The sequence below is a fragment of the Lygodium microphyllum genome, chromosome 11 (genome assembly GCF_053477565.2).
Source record: "Lygodium microphyllum isolate KBCC chromosome 11, Lygodium_microphyllum_v1.1.10, whole genome shotgun sequence".
NCBI classification, from domain to species: domain Eukaryota; kingdom Viridiplantae; phylum Streptophyta; class Polypodiopsida; order Schizaeales; family Lygodiaceae; genus Lygodium; species Lygodium microphyllum.
In genome coordinates this window covers 87698756-87724748 of record NC_141145.1, presented here as the reverse complement: position 1 = coordinate 87724748, position 25993 = coordinate 87698756, and positions in this window count along the sequence as shown.

The window sequence follows — 25993 nt, the reverse complement described above, 5'->3', positions numbered from 1 at the left end:
TCACCGCGATGCATGCCTCGGATTATCGACGACCGAAGAATCGATATGATGAACATCCTAGACCGCATTTACAATCCATCGCCTTTGTATGTGGAACAAAGATGGACGGGTGATTTAGGAATCTATTACATACCTGCCCACTAGTTTGCGTACCTTCAAACCAACCTAAAGAGGATCAAGTGGTTGGAGGACCTAAAGATCGTGAAGTTGTTCATCTTTGTTGAGGATCATGTAAACACAACTGTACATGTCGAAGGTCGAAAGGTCAAGCTAAACACATATGTGTACCAGGAAGTGACCTGCATAATCCCCGCCCTAATAGGATCAAGGTGTTGGGATGCTACAAGAAGAATGGGTACCAAAGGAAAGGATACCCTAATCTTCCAATGACTTATCGATTCCTGAAGATCCATGACCCAAATCCATACTATTACCCAATTCCCGTAGCTGAATATAACACAACCTTATTCTCCTCAAATTAATATATTAGCTTGCTCTACCATCCCAAGAAATATTGTACTCCAAAAGGGCTATGCCCATATGAATGAAATAAGACTTCTTCTTATCAATGATTGTCTTAACTATGAGTATTGATAAAAAGTTAAGTGATTGGGATCTCTTGGCTGAAAGCTGAATTGGGTATGAAATGTAATGTAAGTAACAATTAGCAAGTTTTTAACGTTAAGAATCTCTTACTCAAACACAACCCCAGGTACAGATTCTTAGTCCGACCCCTACACCAAGTACGGCCATGATTCAGGAGAAGAAGTTTCTTCTCAAGCAGATCAAGCCGCCAAAATTTGACGGAAAAGGAAGGACTGTCCAAGTTGATGCTGAGATTTGGATCAAGTCCATGGAAGATTACTTTGAAGCGGGCGGTACTACACCTGCCAACCAGGCAATGCTCGCCAAGCTGAAGCTCACCGGCGAAGCCAGACTTTGGTGGAAGCAATGGTGTAGAGACCAAGGGATCTCGAAAGGGTCCATTACCTGGGAAAAGCTATGCAAGGAAGACACTTACCACGAGCATACCGCACGCAGAAGATGAATGAGTTCTATTAGGTGAAACAGCTTGGTCTTGACGCATACTACTCAAAGTTCGTCTCTCTTTTGAAGTATGCGCCACAAATGGATATGACACAACAGGTGTCGAAGTTTTGTGCTAGATTAAACCCACTTGTAAACACTCACCTCAAATCAATGCGCCCAACAGATCTTCAGGACGCACTCATTCAAGTTGCGCCCATAATTCAGAAGGTGCAGACCAGGCCAAGAAATAACGAGACTTGGTCTTATAATGATCAGAACAAAGGAGTATATAGGTCCCAAGCAAAGAGAGTTCAAGGTCAAAACCAGGGACAAAGGAAGAAAGCAAGGAGGAATAATATCAATAACTTTGTTCCTACCCAAGGTAATGGCTGCAATCTCCGTTGCTTTCATTGCAATGAGCTTGGTCATTTCAAAAAGCAAATTTCCAAACTTGGCGGAGGACAACATCAAGGACCATTCCAAGGAATCGACGATGGCCAAGGAGCCGCCACTCGAGGCAGAGGAAGAACCGCTTGTGTTGCCGATAGGGAAATGTGCGAAGAAGAAGACCCAACCATGGAAGCAGACTTTGAGAGGGCCATAGTCCATGCCGCCATTCACAAGAAAGGCCCAAATCGCCAGTTTTCGGTGATTTAGACTCCATCGGATTATCAAGGTAAAGGCTTCAAAACCTTGATTGATTGTGGCAGTATGCATTCCTTTATCTCAGCAGCTTGTGCAAGAAGATTAGGAATAGCCACAGTAGAAGCACCTACCTTGCTTGTGGAATTAGTAAATGGTCGTGAGGTCACTTGTACCAGGAAAACTGCTAAGGTGGAATTCTTTCTGGGGGGAAAGTCAACTTCGGTCAGATTCAAGGTCACGAACCTAGGTATGAGTGTTTACTCGAGATAGATTGGCTTAAACCTAATGACGTCCACATTCATTGTGGAAAGGGTCAAGTTTCCTTTCGAAACTCTAAAGGGGAATTGGTCACAACTCAAGGAGAGGCTGGAAAGCCGAAAATTCAATTGGCCAAAGCATCTCGGATAATAAAGGGAGTTAGAAAGGGACTACCTGTGTATTTTATTAAGCTCAATAAGCTAAATAAGAATCAAGAGTCTAGTGAATAACCTTCATGGCTAAAGAAGTACGCAGACGTATTTTCTGAAGAGCTGACAGACCTTCCGTCTCAAAGGGAAGTTGATCATGAGATCAAGCTAGTGCCAGGAGCTGCGCCAATTGCACAGAGGCCATATAGAATGTCCATCTCGGAAGCAATTGAGCTGAAGGAGCAACTCAAGAAAATGTTAGATCAGGGCTACATCCATCCTAGCAGTTCACCATGGGGAGCTCTAGTGCTGTTCCAAAAAAACAAAGATGGAACGCTTTAGTTGTGTATTGATTACAAAGGATTGAATCAATCAACCATTAAGAACAAGTACTCTATTCCAAGAATAGATGAACTTCTTGACCGACTTCAACGTGCGAAGATCTTCTCCAAGATTGATCTCAGGTCTAGATACTATCAGATAAGGATCAAGGAGGAAGATATTCCAAAGATGGCATTCAACACAAGATATGGACACTTTGAGTTCCTAGTCATGTCGTTCGGGCTGACAAATGCACCTGCCACCTTCAACAGGTTAATGCAGGATATCTTTAGGCCATATCTTGATGACTTCGCACTTGTCTTCTTTGATGATATATTAGTCCACTCCAAACAAGAAGAAGATCATGAATCCCAGCTTTGGATTGTCCTTGAGACAATGAGGGCACACAAGCTTTATGCCAAGATGAAGAAGTGTGCATTCTTCAAACGTTAGATTGAATATCTGGGATTCATCGTATCAGCGGAAGGAATCTCAATGGATCCGGTCAAAGTCAGAGATGTTCTAGAATGGCCAATACCAATAACTGTCAAGGAAATACATAGCTTTCTTGGATTGACAGGATGGTACAGGGTCTTTATAAAAAACTATGCTTTGATAGTAGTGCCTCTGATGGATCTACTGAAGAAGCAAACATCAATTGCATGGTCAACTAATGAACAATCTAGCTTTTATAGATTAAAGTAAAGTTTGGTATCAACACCTATCCTAAAACTTCTGGACCTTGGTAAGGAGTTCGAAGTAGTAACTGATGCTAGCACGCTTGCCTTAGGATGTGTGCTTATGCAAGAAGGACGTCCTGTAGCATACTCTTCAAGGAAACTAAAGAGCCATGAGAAGAATTATGCTACCCACGATTTGGAGTTGTTAGTTGCCATCCATGCTCTAAAGCTTTGGAGACCCTACCTATTGGGTAACAAGTTTATCTTGGTGGCACATCATAAAAGCCTCAAGTGGATCTTTACCCAGAATGAGCTCAACATGAGGCAACGTTAGTGGATTGAAGTGCTGGAGGAGTATGATTTTGAAATCAAATACCGGTCTGGAAAGGAGAATGTAGTTGCCGATGCACTCAGTCGCAAGGCATTCCTTAATTCTCTAATCTTGCAAAATCCATCAACAACTAGATCTTTATCCACAAAGGTATCCATGCCAAACAACCCAATACTTGAGCTAGCTAGAGAAGAAGCGTGCCATGATCCAACCTATTAGAAGATGCTAAGGGAGATCCCTATCAAGGATCAAGTCCCAAAGCTATAGGCTGAGTATCAAGAATTCTCTATCAATAGTGGACTTGTCTATTATAGAATGAGATTATGTTTACCAGCAAGCCAGTCACTCAAGAAAAAGATACTTTAGGAAGCTCATGATTCCCCTTTTTCAGGACATCCTAGATATGCCAAGACCCTCAATGCAGTCTGAAAGAGCTACTATTGGGAGAGGCTTAAAGGTGGCATTCTCAAATATGTCACTGAGTGTTTGTCTTGTCAACATACTAAGGCTGAACATACCAAAATGCCAGGAAAGTTGCAACCACTTGACATTCCCCAAATGAAATGGAAATTCATCAGTATGGACTTTGTTGTTGGCCTACCCCAAGTTCAGGGAAGATACAACTCCACTATGGTTGTGGTGGATATGCTCACTAAGGTTGGACATCTTATTCCTATTAAGACAAACTATAAAGCCTCTGACATTGCAAGGTTATTTATCAAGGAGATATTCAAACTACATGGGTTGCCTAGAAGAATCATTAGTGATTGTGATTCTCTCTTCACATCACACTTCTGGAGAGCTATCTTTGAAGCCATTGGGACTCAACTTTGTTTTAGTACAGCTTACCATCCCCAGACCAATGGTCAAATGAAGCGAGTCAACCAAGTCATTGAGGATATGCTAAGGGCACACTGCTGCCGTGAACCAAAAAGGTGGATTCAATACTTGCCACTAGTTGAGTTTGCCTACAATGCTTCTTATCAACAAAGCATTCAGATGACCCCTTTTCAAGCATTGTATGGGCACGACTGTCGAAGTCCTTTAAACTTCTCGGATCCAACCTTGAGGGTTGAAGACTTTGATGGCAAAATGATTGATTAGTTTCAAAGCAAATGCTAGAAGATATGGATGACCAAATAAAGTCAATAAGACAGGACATCCAAGCTACCAAGGATAGACAGAAGGCATACGCGGATTTGAAACGTCAAGATAGAACCTTCAATGAAGGAGACATGGTCTTCATTCGCGTACGTGATGGACCAAAAAACGGGCCGGCACTCGCTCATGCACTAGCCGGGCCTCGTCACTACGCACAAGACAACCCCTCGGCCTCGCGGCCAGGAGCATCTATCAAAATCTTCGCCTTCCTAAACATTGCGTTTGTAATACGTTGTAGTCCAACTGATCCTAACCCAATATTACTCCTCAGAGGGAGTCCCTTTCACATAGCCAAAAGGCTCGAATCACATACACATGGGGTTCCTCCTATGGCTGAATGCCGTCAACCCTCTGCGACTCTCCTACACCTTGGGGATTGGCCCCTCGATGCGTCGCTCAACATTTAGACATTTCGCACAAAAGTCGCTTAAGGTACCAAATAAGCATGTCCAGGAATGTACCATTGTCCTTACTTCTCTTTCCCCTTTGGGACCCGTGTCTACCTACAGCATAGGTACCTCACTACCTCTCATCGTAGGTCATGTTCTAATAAACCAATTGCAATGCATGTCCAGGAGCTGATCACTGATATTTTCTAAATTCTTTTCATGCTCCATGCATTTGGTGGATGCCTAGTGCTCAAACATTTAGCAAAACAGTATTGTGCACAAGTGCAAAAACATTCTTTTAATGGTTTCCAACTACCGTTCGTGCTTCGTTGCATGGGCCTAGCACCGAGGTGATCCTCGTGCTACTAAGCTCTTAATTTTAATTATCATCCGTCCTAAATGCTATGCATAGAAATCAGCCACTTTTCTATCATCTCACATGGCATTTAGACATATTTCAACTCCTCTACCCTTCCCCGTTTAAATATTGCATCGTTGGATAGATTTATGGGCATTTTACCATCATTTTATGTGAAAAAACTGGAAAAAAACACACTAGAACAAGAAGGTGGGGTTGAACTGAGGCAAATCCTCATGCTTTAGTCCCCACAAACATTCACAAACATTGCTCTTATTTATCCTTATTTTTTGAAGCCCAAAATGTATTTTTCCCCTATTTTTTAGGGTTTTTCCACCCTTTTCTTGTATTTTCCATTATTTTCCTGCATTATTTAATTACTGAAAATTAAGAACAGGTTATGGGCTGTAGCCCTTAGTTCCTTCTTGCAGAAAAATGAAAGTTTAGTTGATGTTCCTATTTACTTTCCCATTTTTATGCCAAAAAACCATCATTTTTCCTTGATTTTTCATGTTTTACGTGTTTTAATGTATTATTTTGAACCACAAGATGTATATTTTTCTGATTTTTTGATTATGACCAGCAAGAACTCATGGAAAACAGCAACATGAACAATTTTTATCCCACATGAACAACATTTCGTCAATCAAAATCCATAAAAGCTCAAATTTCCTTTGAAAATTTTAAATTACCGCTTATTTGTGTGTTTCGGGCTTCATGTCCATGGCTGCAAATTTGGAAATCAGCAGCACTTCATGTCCAGTACAATCACCAACCACCATTTCCAGCCCGTGGAGCAATCCGATCCATGTCGGACAAGCCTCCATCATTCTTTCTTCTTCTTTCTTCTCCCCATATGAACTTGCCTTTAGAAGAGAGAGAGGGAGGAGAGAGAAAGACTGAAATCAGAGATCTTCAAAGAGAGCATCATTTGACGGGCGAAGGGCGGCGAAATGACCAGCATACAGAGGGAAATGAGGGCTAATGATCTGCCTAATAGGTTGTATGCAACCTCCATGCCATGATGAAGGAGGAGGAGGCGCATTTTTCGGGCGCATCCTGGCACCTCCTCTCTCCACGTTTTTTCTCATCTCTTGCATCAAACTTTTCATGTGACATTTAAATTTCTTGGGCTCCCAAAGGTCATGCCCACTTTGGCCAACTTTGGTCCACCTTTTCAAATCTTGCCCACTTTCTTGGCCATTTCCCCGTCCGGACTCGGAATTGAGCTCTGAAAAATCCTGGGCATCCGGCTTAGCATCCTGCATTGGCCAGTAGCTCGTGTCAACCCGCACGATTGTCTGAAAAATTATGAAAAATCAACAAGTGTCGCTCGGGCGCCTTTAAAGCACTTTGACGCTTAAAATCGTCCTAGATCGAGCCGCCGCCTTTGACGGTGAATAATTTTCCCTTGATATTCATAAATTTTTGCTATTTTTAAGCACTTCCTGTCACCTAAATTCCGCTCTCATTGGCGACCACGGGATAGGGCGACTCAGCCTTTCGAATCCACGAACATATCTGCACATAAACAACCAAAGAAGCATCAAACTGATACAAAACAAATATATAATAAAACACAGCACAATGCTCCCCCTACCCCTGGACAGAACCAAGGCATGACATCCACAAGGAGTAGGCCTAGCATCATCTAATAGAAGATCCGAAGTGAGTCACTAACCAGCTGCTCCAACACAGCCAAACTAAAAAGAACTGTCAAAGAGGTTGCCCTAAGTGGTAGTCTGAACTACTTACCAACTAAAGACAACCCAACTAGGAGCTCCTACTAGGCGAGGACTCCTATAGCCTGATCAAGGAGTATTTTCTTTCAGTACATGTCTTCTTTTAGGGTTTTTATTTTATGAACATACTTGGGCATGTAAAAAGGAGGGAGCTGAGCGTAGTGACCCAAGGAGAATAGGGTATCGGCCTCAGGACCTGTCTCGGCACCCAAGAACCTACCAAGCCCTCGCAAGGTGACACTTGATCCTTTTCTAACGCTCACTTTTATTTTCGCTCCAACCATCCTTGTTTGGGTATTATATTTGGCAAGAAGCCACCGCTAGGAAGACAAGGTATCGGCCCTGGGTCTGATTCGTCCCCAGGAACCTACCAGGCCCTCGCAAGGCAATGATCAACTGCTTATATATTTTCATTTCTTTTCTTTTTCTTGGGATAGGGGTTAGAACCCCTTTTTACACACCTTCGTATTTATATTCATCTTTTAGGATGTACAAAGTTTCTAGGCATCATCTTTATTATCTTCTGGTAGGCTTCCCTAACTGCCTCACTACTAACAAGAACTCCTAGAACGGTTGCCGAGCAAGCTAGCAGAACAGGGCCACTAGGACTTCCTTCTAAAACAGGTCTTTCAATGTCTGACAATGTCTTTACAGGAGGCAATGACTACTCCGACCTCTCTCAAACATAGTTAGCCTAAACCTGGGACTTCATGCCTTGGTTGCCGGTCCCCAACAAAAATGTGTCCCCTTGACAAGTACAAATACACATATAACATGAAAAAAAGGTACTCGTAAAGGAGAGGTATCACCTGGATTGGCCGCAAGAAGCTTCCATTGCAGCAAAGGCTCCTCCAGGCTCCACCAAAGTCCACAAACCACGAAATCTGTCCAGCACAACACTAAAATAAAAACCCAATTAAACGCACCCGCACTAGACAGGGAAATGGCCCTCTTGGCCTAATGAAATCATACATGACTTTGCTACAAAACTGCATCGGCCCTCTTGGCCTAATGAAATCAAACAATACTATACAGAACATCCTCCTGGAAACAACTATGGTAGACATCAAAACATACTATTCCCAGGGGAACAGAGGCTCGTAGCCCTAAACTAGGTGCATTAAATTATGACCCATCCCTCCTGCGTATATCACAAGAGGTGTTCGCATCACATGTCGTCTAACCAGTCTATGGGTCCAAGATAATAAAGGCAGATGAGTCTCGCTTACCCTCTGCATCACCCAAATCAACCATCGTCTGCCAAAGAGGGCATGTTCAGAAAGCATACCCCACAAACGACCAGGTCCTATCTCATCGTCAATAGATATATCGGGACAAGGGCCACAATTAAAGAAGAGGTCCTCTTCATACGCAAAATTAGCCAATGAATCGGCAAACTGATTCCAATTCCGTGGAATCAGCTGAAAAGACACTCTATCGAATTCGTCTAGTAGGGCTATGGCAGTATGATGGTACATACAAAGGATGGGGTTCCGCACCATGTATGTCCCATTGAGTTGATTTAAAACCAACTGAGAGTCCCCTTTCCCCAATAACTGGCGGATACCACCCTTCTTCGCAATATTCAAACCCATAATCAGGGCTTTGTATTCTGCCATATTATTGGTAAAATTCACCCCGAGATAAGCAGCTAACTTCATGGCAATGCGTCGTCAGGGGTCTCGGATGACAACTCCTACACTTCCTTTTTTGCATGCACCCCTCGACGCCCCATGAAAGTACAAGGTGTACGTTTATAAAGGGTTTACATATCCCGCCATCCGGAACTCTACTCGTAATTATGGTAATCGAAATTCAGCATATTCAATGGGTGGACTATAGGCTCCATCCCTCCCTCGGCATTGAATTCAACAGGGATGCTCGTCAAAATTTGTAGGCAGTGATGGCAGAAGACCTTGATCTCCCAAATAAATGTCCTGCCTTCTTGCTCAATCACCTTGTATCCTTTGCTCCACCAAATGAGCTTTCCCTGATGATACCTCTGTTCTAAATATGGGTGTTCTAAATAAGGGATCAGACGACCCATCAACCTTTATCACGATTTCTCCTAAATCAGATGTTTGATCGATCTCTCCTAAACCTGCAAGGAAGTCATAGCATTAGTGCAATCAGAAATAATAAGGTTTAATCTTATTAAGATTAACCTTATTTTTAAATTCGATCCCCTCAAGGTCAGCTAACAAAACTGTGGATTTATTCTTTCCTATTCTAACGATCCTATAGGGCCCATCCCATTTGGGTTCTAGCTTGCTTGGAAATAATTCACGTCGTGCGTCATAATACAGAACAAGCTGTCCTTTCTTGAAGGTATATTTCTTGGCTTTGATGTCGTGCAGCTGCTTCATTCGGTGCTTCGCCACTTCTTGGTGCAATAAGCTCTGCAACTTAAGCTCATCTAAATGTGCCAGTGTCGTCAAGCGCTCAAAAAGTGCGTCTTCATCACTCAAAGAATGATTGATGGCAAACCGAATAGTCGGTAGCTCAATCTCTAAAGGCAAGACACACTCCTCCCCATATACTAACTTGAACGGGGTATGGCCAGTGGCTCGTTTGAAAGTCGTATTGTAGGCCCACACTGCCATGTATAACTTTTTATCCCAATCCCGTTTCTTTTCCGACACAATTTTGGACAAGATGCCCACAAGCTGCTTGTTGGTGCTTTCAACTTGCCCATTGGCTTGCGGATTATATGGGGTTGTCTTGTTATGCTTGATTTGCTACAGCTCTGTCAAACCTTTAATCACCTTATTCAGGAAATGGGTTCCATGGTCCGACATTAATTCTTTCGGCGGACCAAACCGGCATATTATCTACTCTAAAAGGAAACTAGCAGTTTCTTTAGCATCATCTTTCCTTGTTGCACGTGCTTCTGACCACTTTGTGAAGTAATCAGTTGCGACAATGATGTACCTCTTTTGCGTAGTCGATGACGGAGTAATGGGACCCACAAAGTCTATTCCCCACTTCTCGAATGGAAGTATCGCCATAATAGGGGTGAGTGGTCATTTCCTATTCTCTCGACTATCATGTCGTTGGCAAATATCGCATCTCTTAACATACGCAAATGCATCCTGGAAGATGGCAGGCCACCAATAACATGCTCTTAAAGCCTTTTGTGCTGTAAGCCGTCCAGCAAAATGGCCACCGCAAGCAGAATCATGGCACTCTTCCAAAATGAATGGCACCTCGTCAGGCATCACACACCGGCGATAGATATCATCAACCCCTTGCCGATATAATGTACCTGCGATCAAAGCAAACTTTAACGCTTGCTACTTAATTTTCCTTTTCTTAGCCTTAGATAATTCGGATCCCGTCTCTCCTGTTGATAAATAATGTGTTATTGCAGCATACCAGGAGGGAATAGATGTCGTGTCTATCTTAAGTAATAACTCCATGTCACTACCTTCAGCCATAGATTCTTTCGGCTCCCCAAAGTCCACTAGACATTCCACGATGCCTTGCAACCTTGGTGGCTTACTCTTGATTTCATAATCAAATTCCTGCAAAGTGATTAACCACTTTGCTAGACGATCAGGCGGCTGTAGCTTATTCATCAATAGTCGAAGTCCCTCCGCCTTTGTATAAAGCACGACATTCTCATAGAGAATGTAATGCCTGAATTTCTTGGTCCCAAAGACCATCGCTAGACACAATTTCTCCATGTAAGTATAATTGATTTCAGATACCCCTAGCTTCCGACTAGCAAAAGCAATCGGGTGGTACCACTTCTCTTCCCAAATTTGGGCTAAACAGCAGCTGATACTATACATCATGGCTGCTGAAAATATATAAAACACCTCACCTCTTTTAGGTGCTTTTAAAACGGGCGCTCTTGCTAAGCTCTTGTTTCACATCCTCGAATGCTACCTTACAAGGGTCACCCCATACAAACGAACAGCTAAAGGACAATAAACTTGTAAGCAGCAACGTTCTTTCTGCTAAGGCGTTGATGAATCTACGGTAGTAACCAACAGAAGACAGAAAGCTATGAACTTCCTTCGGAGTGCGTGGTGGACCCATGGCAACTATAACTTTAACCTTCTCGGGGTCTGTGGCAATTCCTACCGAATTGACCACATGACCCAGCAACAGCCCATAAGGTACTCCAAAAACACACTTCCGTGGGTTTAGGGCGATGCAAAATTGTCTACAGCGCTCAAAGCATTTTCTTAGAATGATTAACTGCCTTTCTCTCACGGTGGCAGCCCCTAAGTCATCAATAAACACCTTCAACTCTTCAGGGGATATATCACCGAATGTCTTATCTGCTGTTCATTGCCACGAACCCGATGCATTGCATAAACCAAAGGCCATCACATGGTACGCAAAAGTACCAAATACAGTGATAAAAGTTGTTTTCAACTTGTCCTCTTCTGCAATTGCCATTTGGTTATATCCTGCAAAGCAATCCATAAACGAATATATCTCCCTACCCGCTAATTGATCCAAAATCTGGTCAATAAATGGCAACGGGTAGTAGTCCTTAACTGTCTACTTATTCAGCTCCCTAAAGTCTACACATAATCGGATTTGATTATTATTCTTCTTTCTAATCACAACTGGCGAACACCATTCCGTGTGTTGCACAGGAAAAATCAAACCCGCTTTTCGAAGCTTTTGTAACTCTTCAAACAACCCATCCCTCAATTCGAAAGGCATACGCCTTACTTTCTGCCGTACAGGACGACTGCCCTCTTTCAACGGAATTGTATGCACAGCAAGACTAGGAGGGATGCCTCTCAACTCATCATAACTCCAGGCAAAGATATCACGGAATTCCTGGATCAAGGCCACATAGTCCTCCCTCTCTGCTGAGCTGAGCATAGAACCTAATTTGATTGGCCGTGAATCATCAGGCGTACCAAGGTCTAGCTCGATAACATCTGCATCTCTTATACGATCTTGGCCCTCTATCGGCTCATTCAAAGTGATGTGATAGATGTCTTCCGTGGTGGATCCCTCTTTGGACTCATCACTCGATGATGTCTCACTGGCAGATAAATCTTCTAATGTCTCCAATTCTGTAGAAGATAGAGGAGCTCTCTCACTCTGCGGGGACTCAGGATAAGCATCAACTACCACACGCTGGGCACCTCTGCCGAATATCAGTCGACCGGTAGGTATATCTACTTGGCAATCCGCTTGCAAGATCCAAGGTCGTCCGAGTAAAACTTGGTAACTTGGATGGCCTGCAAAACGAATCACCCTAAAGTCCAACAATCATTCTAAATTTGCAACAGTGACATGGACCTTAGTAATGCAGCCTTCCGGCTGTCTCAAACTATCATCTGCCATTCTGAGAATTGTGGAGGTATCTTTCTGGATCGCAAGACCCAACCTTTCCATCAGTTCAGAACTCATAATGTTAACAGATGATCCCGTGTCGACAATGGCATAATCTACTAATATCCCATCGACATAGGCTGCAACCCTTGGGCAATGCTTCTCAGCATGCTCGAACCAGTCATCACCAATTCGCGCAATACCCAAAGGTTCTACGATATACCCGGTACGTAGGATCTTTCTAAATTCCTTGCGTACTCCTGGGGAAAGCTTAATAAACTGTAAGAGATTCACATCCGGCTTGACTTCGCAAAGAGAGCTCACCAAATCAAATTCATGATAGTTCGATAGAGCTCGCTTTTCACGCCAAACCATCCGCTCTTTAGGTCGCTGAACTGGCTTTATTGCCTATTTCTTAACTTTCACCTTCTTCTTTAGTGGTTCCTTATCGGCTTTACTCTCTACGGGCTTCAAAGGTCCCCCTTCCATGGAAGGATCCAAAACTTACGTTCCTTTGTCGCCTTGTTTAGGGTTTCCGTCGACAGGCTTATCCTTGTCGGCTCCTCTACCCTTTTGACCTCTTGTAAGGACAGCTCGTAGATTAGAGGTTTCAGCATCGTTAACGCGTACAGCCTCAATCAAACTAACCCCACTATCACTTGGTAGCTCCTCCACTGTAGTCTTTGGTCGTTGAAGTATTTGTTTAGGCCCGTCCTCTCGCTGGGAATCATTTCCTTGGGCACGATGATTAACAGGCCCTGGTTGCCGACTTCCTCGCTGGAGGGAACTGATCTTACTCCAGCAAGTAGCTGCTAAATGGCCAGATTTTCCACAAATATCGCACTTAACATTTGGGCAATTTCTTGGATAGTGCTGCCCACCACACCATTTGCAACTAAACCTCGAAGGTGCACCCTCCTCTGGGTATCTACTTCCTATCAAATTTTGTTGTTTTTTAAGGAATTTGACATCAACGGCTATTTGTCGATACTGCTCCGTAATCATGTCGGTATAATGCTTCATCATGTTCTTAACCTCGCCAAGAACATTAGTAGCACTCGACTCATAGCCCTGGTCATTACCATGTCGTTCCATCGACCTAACAATTCGATTAGGCACTAGTTGTTGAGCCACAGGCATGGTGTTAGAATTGACCGCCTGGCCTCCACTACTTGGAGCCATTTGACTGCCCGTAGGCATCGACATGCTAGGGGGAGCTGGTAATAAAGGGACATTCTGCATCATGTTCCCTCTCCGATTAGAATTAGCCATCGCTACACCTTGGCCACTACTGCCATTGACTATTGCCATATTGTTTCCCAATACTAAACCCATATTTGAATTGCCTCGAGAAGCATAGGCTGCTTGTAGTCGGGATTCCACCTCTTGTGCTCATGTAATGGCAGTATCTATATCCTCCAAGGGGACACTACTCAACTGCAATTGGATATTAAAGTCCAAACCATGTAGGAAATATTGCAATTGGACAGCTGCGGGAATAGGAATAGAGGTGTCCAACTTACGGAAAACCTCTTTTATCTTCTTCGCATAAGCACGAATATCCTCGTGTGGTTCTTGGCGAGTCACGTTGAGTACACACAACCAATATTGCCCACCCCTTTCAGGGGCAAACTCCCTTCGAAAAGCTCCATAAAATGAATGAATATTCAATATGGTTCCGGCTTCTAAACCATGATACCATATAGCGGCTCTTCCTTTGAGAGTCATATTGAAGAATATCATTAAATGTCCTTCTTCTTGGATGCAGCAGTTAAATATCAGCTTTTGAAACTCCCTAATGTGGAGTTCCACATCTTCCTCAACTAGCCCATTAAAAATGGGTAGCGGGTAACCTAGAGCCGACAAATCCGTCGTTCCTGCTGGAATTGCAATAGGCTGCGCCATGACAAGGATTGGATTTACACTAGGAATAGGGGACGGTGGGGTTACACCTCCCGTACTTGACGTGGACTGGCTTATAGAAGAAAGGGGAGCAGTAGAGCTTCCGCCTTCTCCTAACTTACTGCTCGTGGTACTAAGACCACTAGATCCACTCCCTCGTCAGGGTTCAGCGCCGCTACGCTTAGGAGAGTATCTCCTAAAAATTTCAGCACGTCGCCTAGCTCTTTCGTCTCTTTCTTGCTTTTGGATTTCTGCTAGACGACGCTTATCAATAAATAACGGATCAATCTCAGTATCCTTTGGCATAAACTGCTAGTTAGTCCCTAAATAACCAGGATTCGAGAACCGCCACTTTTAAGCGGCTCTCGACAGACGCACCACTGATGGACCAAAAAACGGGCCGGCACTGGCTCATGCACTAGCCGGGCCTCGTCACTACGCACAAGACAACCCCTCGGCCTCGCGGCCAGGAGCATCTATCAAAATCTTCGCCTTCCTAAACATTGCGTTTGTAATACGTTGTAGTCCAACTAATCCTAACCCAATATTACTCCTTAGAGGGAGTCCCTTTCACATAGCCAAAAGGCTCGAATCACATACACATGGGGTTCCTCCTATGGCTAAATGCCGTCAACCCTTTGCGACTCTCCTACACCTTGGGGATTGGCCCCTCGATGCGTCGCTCAACATTTAGACATTTCGCACAAAAGTCGCTCAAGGTACCAAATAAGCGTGCCCAGGAATGTACCATTGTCCTTACTTCTCTTTCCCCTTTGGGACCCGTGTCTACCTACAGCATAGGTACCTCACTACCTCTCATCGTAGGTCATGTTCTAATAAACCAATTGCAATGCATGTCCAGGAGCTGATCACTGATATTTTCTAAATTCTTTTCATGCTCCATGCATTTGGTGGATGCCTAGTGCTCAAACATTTAGCAAAACAGTATTGTGCACAAGTGCAAAAACATTCTTTTAATGGTTTCCAACTACCGTTCGTGCTTCGTTGCATGGGCCTAGCACCGAGGTGATCCTTGTGCTACTAAGCTCTTAATTTTAATTATCATCCGTCCTAAATGCTATGCATAGAAATCAGCCACTTTCCTATCATCTCACATGGCATTTAGACATATTTCAACTCCTCTACCCTTCCCCGTTTAAATATTGCATCGTTGGATAGATTTATGGACATTTTACCATCATTTTATGTGAAAAAACCGGAAAAAAACACACTAGAACAAGAAGGTGGGATTGAATTGAGGCAAATCCTCATGCTTCAGTCCCCACAAACATTCACAAACATTGCTCTTATTTATCCTTATTTTTTGAAGCCCAAAATGTATTTTTCCCCTATTTTTTAGGGTTTTTCCACCCTTTTCTTGTATTTTCCCTTATTTTCCTGCATTATTTAATTATTGAAAATTAAGAACAGGTTATGGGCTGTAGCCCTTAGTTCCTTCTTGCAGAAAAATGAAAGTTTAGTTGATGTTCCTATTTACTTTCCCATTTTTATGCCAAAAAACCATCATTTTTCCTTGATTTTTCATGTTTTACGTGTTTTAATGTATTATTTTGAACCACAAGATGTATATTTTTCTGATTTTTTGATTATGACCAGCAAGAACTCATGGAAAACAGCAACATGAACAATTTTTATCCCACATGAACAACATTTCATCAAACAAAATCCATAAAAGCTCAAATTTCCTTTGAAAATTTTAAATTACCGCTTATTTGCGTGTTTCGGGTTTCATGTCCATGGCTGCAAATTTGAAAATCAGCAGCACTTCATGTCCAGCACAATCACCAACCACCATTTCGAGCCCGTGGAGCAATCCAATCCATGCCGGACAAGCCTCCATCATTCTTTCTTCTTCCTTCTTCTCCCCACATGAACTTGCCTTTAGAAGAGAGAGAGGGAGGAGAGAGAAAGACTGAAATCAGAGATCTTCAAAGAGAGCATCATTTGACGGGCGAAGGGCGGCGAAATGACCAGCATACAGAGGGAAATGAGGGCCAATGATCTGCCTGATAGGTTGTATGCAACCTCCATGCCATGATGAAGAAGGAGGAGGCGCATTTTTCGGGCGCATCCTCGCACCTCCTCTCTCCACGTTTTTTCTCATCTCTTGCATCAAACTTTTCATGTGACATTTAAATTTTTTGGGCTCCCAAAGGTCATGCCCACTTTGGCCAAACTTTGGTCCACCTTTTCAAATCTTGCCCACTTTCTTGGCCATTTCCCCGTCCGGACTCGGAATTGAGCTCTGAAAAATCCTCGGCATCCGGCTTAGCATCTCGCATTGGCCAGTAGCTCATGTCAACCCGCACGACTGTCTGAAAAATTATGAAAAATCAACAAGTGTCGCTCGGGCGCCTTTAAAGCACTTTGACGCTTAAAATCGTCCTAGATCGAGCCACCGCCTTTGACGGTGAATATTTTTCCCTTGATATTCATAAATTTTTGGTATTTTTAAGCACTTCCCGTCACCTAAATTCCACTCTCAGTACGCCTAAAGAAGAGTTCCCTATCCTTAGGTGAATGCAAGAAGCTAAGTCCAAGGTACTGTGGACCCTACAAGATTTTCAAGTGCTTAGGGCCTAATGCTTATAGACTTCAACTCCCTGAGAACCTAAAGGTTCATAATGTATTTCATATCAGCCTACTGAAGAAGTACGTACTTAATCCTAGCCATGTACCTGATGATCAACAAGTTGTAATGCCTAGCCAAGGAGTCCTTGAGCTACGGCCTGACAAGATCTTAGATGTTAGGGAGAGACAATTGAGATTGAGAACCTTGAGAGAGTGCCTAGTCCAATGGAAAGATTATCCCAAGGAGGATGCCAACTGGATGGATGAAAGCACTCTCAACCAACAATACCCCCAGTTCTTCTTGAGATGAGGACATCTCGATTCCTCCAAGGGGGAGAGAATGTAATATTTTCGCTCAAAAATATTATTGAACTTGACTCCCCACATGTCGTGCGAAAGGCCGTGCAAAGTCATCTCCCACATTGCAATTATTGGTAGCTTAATCCGTACCCCACACACGCAAAAATGAGCCCTCCGCGTTGTGAAATTGAGGCCGGGGTTGAAGACCGTAAAAGCCACGGGGAAACACCCTTTTTGAAGGGGCAATTGGATAAATTTAAGTCAATTATTTTAAATTATTATCCCTTCCCCCAGCCGATGCATGGCTGAAGGAGAGGGAGTGTGGGGAAGAATGGTCTAAGGTGGAGTCGTGTGTGGGAGCATGAGGAGGGAGGGGCATGCTTAAGCCATGTGGTGGCTACCATCTCCCCCCTAAAGCTATAAGAACCTCCCCTGTGGATCAGAGGGGACGGCAATGAGGCTGTCGTGATGGAGGTACGATCAGTGAGCGAAAGGAAGGAGGTTGGGGTGTTGCACGATCAGAGGAGAGGATGAAATCTGCCCCGCTGCCATCGTCATCCCACCACCACATGCCGTACTACAAGCCGTAGAAATTGCCGCCCAGGACAGTCCACTGTTACCGCCGCCTTGGGGTGCCATAGTTCGTCAGGCTGCCGCCATCCCACCATCATTAGCACCATAAGCTTTTCTTTCCCCCTGTCGTTAATCTTCCATTATCCCCTCCCTCTTCCACGTCAACTCTATTAAAATTCAGAAGCTCTTTAGAAGCTTCTTGGAAGCTTCTAAAGGATAAGGCCCATAAGCCTTGTTCCTACGTGCCCTCCCCCGGTTTTAAAACTGGGTTCGTAAAGCTCCAATCCCTATGCGAGGAGAAGGTATTGACCTACAGGTAGTCTCGGAGAGCGAGAGTAAAGGCTAGAAGGAATCCGCGGAGTCTATAATCACGTCTATGATGGCTCCCAAGAAGACACAAGGCGCACCCGCGGGAGGTTCTTCCCCAGATATACACATGGACATCTCCCTGAGTCCACAAGCCCAGGTTTTACGATTTTAATCCCATGTATAAGAGATACTTTAAACACGTTTAATTCCATATGGAGAATGCTTTTTACGCTTATCCTTAATTCATATGGTAGTGATAAAAATACATCTGATAAATTATCTCTTTGAACAATTGACAAGGGTTGGTGCATGTCATGAACATTGGATCATTTGCATTTCCAAAAGTTGCGAACATAAACTACTTGTCCGTCTTAGGAGATTAGTAGCATGTTGCCTTGTCGTGTATTTCAAAGTGACAAGCCTAAAATACATATTGCCTAGCAGTAAAAGGTTGAAATTGTTAAGTGCATCCTTGATTGGCCGTGAAAGAACAAGTGTATTTTTGCGTTTAGTTAATAACTTCCTTGTTATGTCTCGCATGGAAAGAGTTGTTAACGTCCGCTGCACGGCATGAAAATGAAACCCTGGACAATTGCATAGTATGGGAATGGAACCACGGACTTGTAAGTTGCATGAAAAAGATGCTTGGAAATGGATTAAGTCAACACTAGCCTTAGTCTTGCATGAACTTCATTTACGATGTTGTATCTGAGGGTCGCATGTTACATATTTGTCGTGCGTAAATTTCACTTCATTGAGTTGCATTTAGAAAAGATCGCATATCATATCAAAGCATGAATTTCAATGGCTTAGGCAAAAGGGTTGTAGATATGATTCTTTGATGTAAACCCTAGTAGGTTTCATGCAAGTTATCATTTTTCATGACTTTAGTAAGAAAAGTAAAGGGTTATTGCATACCTTATAGAACATAGATGTAACAAATCGTATACTTGCACGAAATGTGGTATCTAGCATCTGTTTACACCTTTAGAACAAGGTTAGTATCTCTAGGAAAGGATCGCCCTTGTCGCAAGACAAGTAGATCAATTTATCTAAATCACCTAACCCGCAAGGGATTCGTATAGGCATAACTTCTCGATACGATAAATATCTCAAGTACTAGCTAGGGCTTGGCATGTGAGAAATGCAGCATAGTATTGTACTTGGATGCCAAGTCAAAGCCCTCGAACCCAAAGGTCCTACCCACATTCACGGAATGTTTAGGTCAATTGGACACTCATGCAAACAACAATCTAGGGTTTCTATCCTAAGGATCAATCGACCTAATGCTAAAACTCGAATTGAGTTGGAAACCCTAGGACCTAATGCTAAAACTCGGATTGAGTAGGAAACCCTAGGACCGAACATTGTCGGCCTAGTACATTTGGGGTTGGGTTGGGTAACAAGACAACCTAAACCCCGCATCTTGTCTAAAAAAAATTCCTTGACCAAGAAATGCCATTCAATGGGTGAAATGATCCCATGAGTTGATGTGACACTTGTGCAATAGGTTGCAATGTCACACGACTTTGTGGTTTATCCACAAGATAAATTTGCCACTTCTTGGAATAAGGTTGGTAGGTTCTACCACAAGTCTAACTTGCAAGAGGATGAGTAGACATCTTGTTACATCACCTTTCTTGGGCTGATTTGCCAAGTTAAGGGAAGTTATGTTTTGCTTGTTAAGCAAAGGATCAATCAAGTTAGAGTTACATGGTTGCTAGGATTTACTGTTAATTTATGAAACCTAAGGTGGTGGGTAAGTTGGATTAACAAGGTATGGCCCTAACCCAAGGACAAAAGGGTGAACAAACAAACCCTTGGGGGTCTTGTCAAGTTGCAATTGATCTCGGATCGAATGTTGGATGCATTCGGAGAGAATGATTTACTCCTTAGTAGTTGGCCAAATAAAACAACCACTGGATTGATTGCGCTTGTAACAGTTTAGGAGCACTGTTTGCATTGTTTGCTCAAGGAACTAAAAAATGGAAAGCTAATTAATAATTTAGGTTGAAGGCCTGAAGGGAGAGGTAGCATCAGTTACCCCCGACTATCTGCTTGACCCTAACCAAGGGGATTGTTAGTCGCATTGGAAACGTGAACCGAACCTACCACGAGAGGTCTCTCCATTGGGTGCTACTTGGAGCAGGAGGACGCTTGGGTGCCAGGGGGGCTCTTGCCATAAATCCCTTTCCTTCCGAGCCCTGCACAAGAGGCCAACACGACTTGGGATTGGATCTCGAGGCCCGCATACTAGTCTACAGGCAAAATCTTGGATTAGTATTCCCTGTGGATTGCTAGATAGCCTTCGGACCGGATTATGGATTGCCTTTGAGCAGATTTATGGATTAGCTTACGGGCTGGATTATATGATGTTTTCCAAAGATAAATAAGATCAACTGTTGAAAAGGAACTTGTTTGACACGGTTTTTCTATGTCAAGTGCTAAGAATTACGTGAAGGAATCGGTGTCTAATTGGCTAATCAAGGAAGTTGTTTTATGCGTGTCCAACTAAATGTGGTAGATAATTAGACAACTAAAACAACCCTGAGGAAAGTGCGGTGGATGTGACCATGGGTCCGTCCTACGGATGGGTGGTCTCGGTTGATCGGGAACTTTTCTCGAAGCAAATGAACATCAAGGAACGTTGACCTAGAATCTAGGTTACTAGAACCCCGATTTATGCTATTTTAGGGGAATGGAATGGGACTATGCATTATGGGCAGAGAGGTCGAGCTTTGCATCCCTCTCGTTTCCCATTCTCCTTGAACCAAGTGCAGTATGAATCCGCTTCGACCCTGATGTTTTTTGCGTAAAGTAGTTCACCTGGGGTTCGACGCTAGCTACCATTCTAGGAGTTTGACCACTAGGAAAACCCTGATTCAGGTCAGTCCTAAGTGGGAATGGCTGGAATACTTCCACTATGTGGTAGACTCAGGAAGACCTAGATCGCAAACCCCATAACATTCCATGTGAGTGCCGGACGGAGCTTTCTAGACTCTCTTCCCGATGGGCTGCTAAGACGTGTCCTGAAAGGGAACAGGTGGACACGTTAGAGCCTCTAATTGTGGAAGCTGAAATCAATGGGCAGAGAGTATCAAAGACATATGTGGATGGAGGTGTAGATATTTGTGTCATGACAAAAAATTTGATGCATCGTTTGGGATTAGAGGTAAATGAAACTACTAAATCTGGGGCCAAAATGACTAACAATGTAGTAGTAAATTGTTTGGGAGTTATAAAAAAAGTCAAGGTAAAGGTGTGTGGAGTGCAATTGAAGCTTGATATGTATGTGATGCCAATGAAGAGGGATGACTATCCACTCATTCTCCGGCGACCATGGCTAATGGGAATGAAAGCCAAACAAGATTGGGAGACAGGGGCTTTAGAGCTAAGGCCACAGAAGGGGCTGTAGAAAAAATGGAAGAGCACTATCTACAACACGAAGGAGGGCCGACAGGAGGATCTTGTGTTAGAGACCACTGTTGATGAATGGAGTTTCAGCGAAGATAGGTCATCTATGATAGAGGGGGATTTTTTTAATGAGGAGGAAGAAAGCTCTCTAGAAGTGATGGGGATTACATTAAAAGGGCCTTCTAGTAGTGAAATTCTGTAGCAGCTTCCAAAGGTTAAGAGGGAGGGGTTAGAAAAAATGTTGGATAAGGATCTATTAGTTGAGGAGAAGGCAGCCTACATGGAAGTGGTGATAAAACACATTGCACTTTTATTTTTGATTATGAACACATCACAGGTGTGACAACAGTACAACATCACATTAATCTAAAAGAGGGAGCATGGCCAATGGTGTAGCAACTACGACGGTTGGGAGTAGTTCAAAAAAATGCTCTACTCACTGAGATGCAGTGACTTTTGAAAGCAAGCTTCATCTATCCAATAGGGGACTCAGAGTGGGTTTCACCTGTAGTGGTAACACCCAAGAAGAATGAAAAATGGAGGATTTGTGTGGACTACAAGCCACTAAATGTTGCAACAAAGAGAGATCACTTTCCTCTTCCCTTTCAGGATGAAATAATCAACGAGGTGGCTGGGCATGAGAGATACACTATTTGTGATAGGTATTCAGGTTATTTCCAGATTCGAATAGCTAAGGAGGATCAATAGAAGACCACCTTCATCATGCCTTGGGGATGTTTTACTTACAAAGTAATGCCATTTAGTTTAACAAATGCTCCAGCTACCTTCTAGCGATTCATTAATTATGTCTTCCAGTCATATTTTGGGAAATCCATCAAGGTCTTTATTGATGATTTTTGTATTTATAGTTCTAAGGCTCTACATCTAGGGAAGGTGGATGAAGCTTTCAACTGCCTCGCACAAATGGGGGGACAACTGAACCATGAGAAGTGTCGTATTGGTGAAAGTAGTGTAACTTTGTTAGGGCGTGTCATAAGTGAGAGGGGCATTGAAGTGGATCCAAACAAAATTAAGGCCCTATTGGCAATGCTATCACTAGATTCTGTGAAGCAACTAACCTCTTTCATTCAAAAGGTGCGATATATGGGGTGGTTCATTCATCTCCTCTCCCAATTAGTATTTCCACTGCAACAGTTGACCCACTTTGAGGAGCTCCTGTGGAGTGACGAAAGCGAAAGGTTCTTTCACAAGGTGAAATGGCTCTTAGCACCCTTCCCATAACTTTACAGCCTTGCTGAGATCAAGAGTTTTTTGTCAACACGAGTTTTGGGGAAGATGCTAGGGGCAACAGTAATACAAAAGGATGCTAAAAGTGGCTTGATGATGCCGGTTTACTTTTCTAGTAGAGCAATGACATCATCAGAACGAGGGTACAAGATGGTGGAGGTGATGGTTTTGTCTCTAATGTTTGTTGTAAGAAAGTTCGTCCTTATCTTCTCCTTAGGTTGTTCACAGTGATCATGATAGAAGAGCATTTTCACTATGCCTTATAGCACATGGATGTTTCAGCCAGAATCGCTAAGTGGGTGATACAACTCCAAGAGTTTGACTACACCTTCAAGGTGGAGGACTCTACTCGGGCATGTAAAGCTGATTTGTTGACCCATTGATGCCATCAAAAAAAGGAAAAAGAGAAGGGAAAGGTAAAAGAGGAGACATCTCCTCTTGAGGAGCTGCCACGTGTGGAGAATGCCCACGCCCTCTACTTCGATGGGGCCTACAAGCATATTAAAGATAGAGCGGCAGTAGGAATAGTGGTGTTCAGTCCCAAAGGTGACAAACATTATGGAGAAGGTATCAGCTTGAAGGATGTCCATTCTAACAATAAGGCAGAATATCAAGCCTTGCATTTAGGTTTGAGGTGGTGTCTCTCACATGGTGTCACTCGACTTAATGTTTTTGGGGATTCTATGCTAATTGTTAAGCAAATGAAAGGAACCTGGGCTTGTAAAAATGATAAGTTAGCTGTGAAAATGAGGGAAGCTAAAATCTATTTTGTGCCAAGGTGCACAAATGGCGATGCAGATTCTCTAACGACTGAAAAATTGAAAGAGGTAATGGTGGGCATCATTGCAATAAAGCCTCCCTTATTTCAAGGTAAGTTTCAACTACAAGATGTGCTTTATTTTCTTGAGCATGGTGAGGCACCTACACATATGAGTAAGAGTGAGAAAAGGTGGCTAGTTACTAAGGCCACTAAATACCGCTTGATAAATGATGTGTTGTATTGTAAAGGAAAGGGTGCAATGCTTAGAAGGGTGCCAACAGCAAAGGAGATTATGGATGTGATTAAGAGCTGCCATGAGGGGGTTTGTGGTGGACATTTTTCTCAAGAAATAACCAACAGAAAGATTCTCCAAGCCGGTTTTGTGTGGCCTATAGTCTGCATCAAGATGTACAACATTGGTGCCGCACTTGTGATGATTGCCAAAATGTCGGACCAAGGAAGCTAGTGCATGAGGAACAAAATTCCATAACTACATATGTCCCATTTGAGAAATGGGGTATTTATGCAATAGGGCCACTCCCACAAACTCAACTTGGCAAGGAATACATCATAATGGGTGTGGACTACATGATGAGGTGGGCAGAGGCTTCAACAACTAGTTGGATCATAGCCCAAGAAGTGGGAAAATTTGTGTTTGAAAGCATTTGTTGCAGGTTTGGCACACCTTTGAAAATTATCTCTGACCGGGGTCCTGGTTTTAGAGCCAATCTAGTGGGGGAGCTAATGGAAATGCTAAAAATCAAGCACAGACATTCTGCTCCCTACTACCCACAATGTAACGGTTTGGTTGAAAAAGTGAATGGGCTAATTTGTAAGATAATTATCAAGCAAGTACACATGCACCCCAAGCACTGGAATAAATAAATTGAGTGCAGCTCTTTGGGCCTATAGATCTTCATTCAGAACCTCCCTTGGCTATACTCCATTTCATCTCGTCTATGGCCAAGAGGCTTTGCTTTCTATAGAGGTGGAACTGGCCAGTTTGCATGTTTTAGTAACTAGTCAAGAGAATAATCAAGATAAGAAGTTAGAGGAAAGGATCTTGGATCTAGAGAGGCTGGAGTTAGACAGAGAACCAGCAGTCCAACACTATTCCATGTAGGCTTAAGAGAGGAGAAAGACATTTAATAAGAAGCTGGCTAGCAAACACATAAGGGAAGGATCACTTGTGCTATGCTATGATAACCACTTTGATAACAGAAAGGATGCTAAACTTGTGCTAAGTGGGAAGGGCCATTCATGGTCATAAGGAGATATCCAAATGATAGCTATAAGCTAGGTGACATGGATGGGAGAGTTCACAAGACAAGGGTAAATGGATGGCCACTCAAGCTTTATTTTCAAAGAGATAGGGACACCCTGGAGCAGTCATTTAATGAAGAGCCACCAATAAGGGGATGCAATCCTCCCTGTTCTATTGGACCATCATTAGCAAGCTAGAGGCATAAATGCCTCTAACCTAAGGGGAGGGCTAATGATCTAGGTTTTTTACAAACTGAATTTCTATCACAAAATTTAGCCAAAACCCCTATCAAGAGCCTTACCATATCACTTTGGGTTTACTCTTCAAGCACTAGGTATGCTACATTTCTTCTCTATTATTATAACTCTAGAAAATGGGGGGAACAAGTTCTTAGGAGTGATGTCAATGTAAATGGTAAAACTAGGAATGACTATCTTAGTGAAGATGGAAATGGATTACACCTAGGAGTTGAGTGAGTGCATAGATTTTTTAAAGGACTAGCCTCCAACTACATGTGGGTTCCGCCTACATCACTAAGATTTGGAATCTATCATCATTATTAGAGGACACCTCACCCTAGTACACAAGTCAATATCCACATCATGGTGTCATTTGGATCTTACACAAAAGCTTACAGGCATGGACCCCCTTTGTCACATGCTTATATGTATTTATATATATATGGGAGACTAAAGTCAAAGAAACTTTTAGAATCCATTTTTTATAATCTCAATAACTCCCAAGGAAACGTTAATTTCAAGAAAATTCTCACAAAGCCCAATCGGTTTCGAGCTAGTCTACAAAGTTGCAGAAGAAACTTTTTTTAGATTCTTCACCGATTTGAAGTTATGAAGATGCCGACTGCTGGCTACATGCAATTTTCTTCTCTCTTTCACCACACTAAATTTTCATTCTATCCTTCTTGTAAATATATTATAATAATGTTCTTTGGGCACCCACCTCTTGTAATCTAGCTCCCTTTTTCTATTTTGTCTACCACCACCCTTGGCTTCTTGCATGATGACCAAGGTTGGGACTTGTCCCATCCACTATTCTCCATATTTTCAAAGATGCCATACATAATTTAGGATTATGTTAATAAAAAAGATTAGCTTAATTTAATCCCTCATGGAGGCTATATAAGGAGCCTATGGAGATGTAAAGAGGACAAGAAGGGGAATGACAAGCACATGAGAGCACTCTAGAATACCCTCATGCTAGTCCATCTCTTTGAGGTAAGCTATGAGTGAGTTCTTTTATT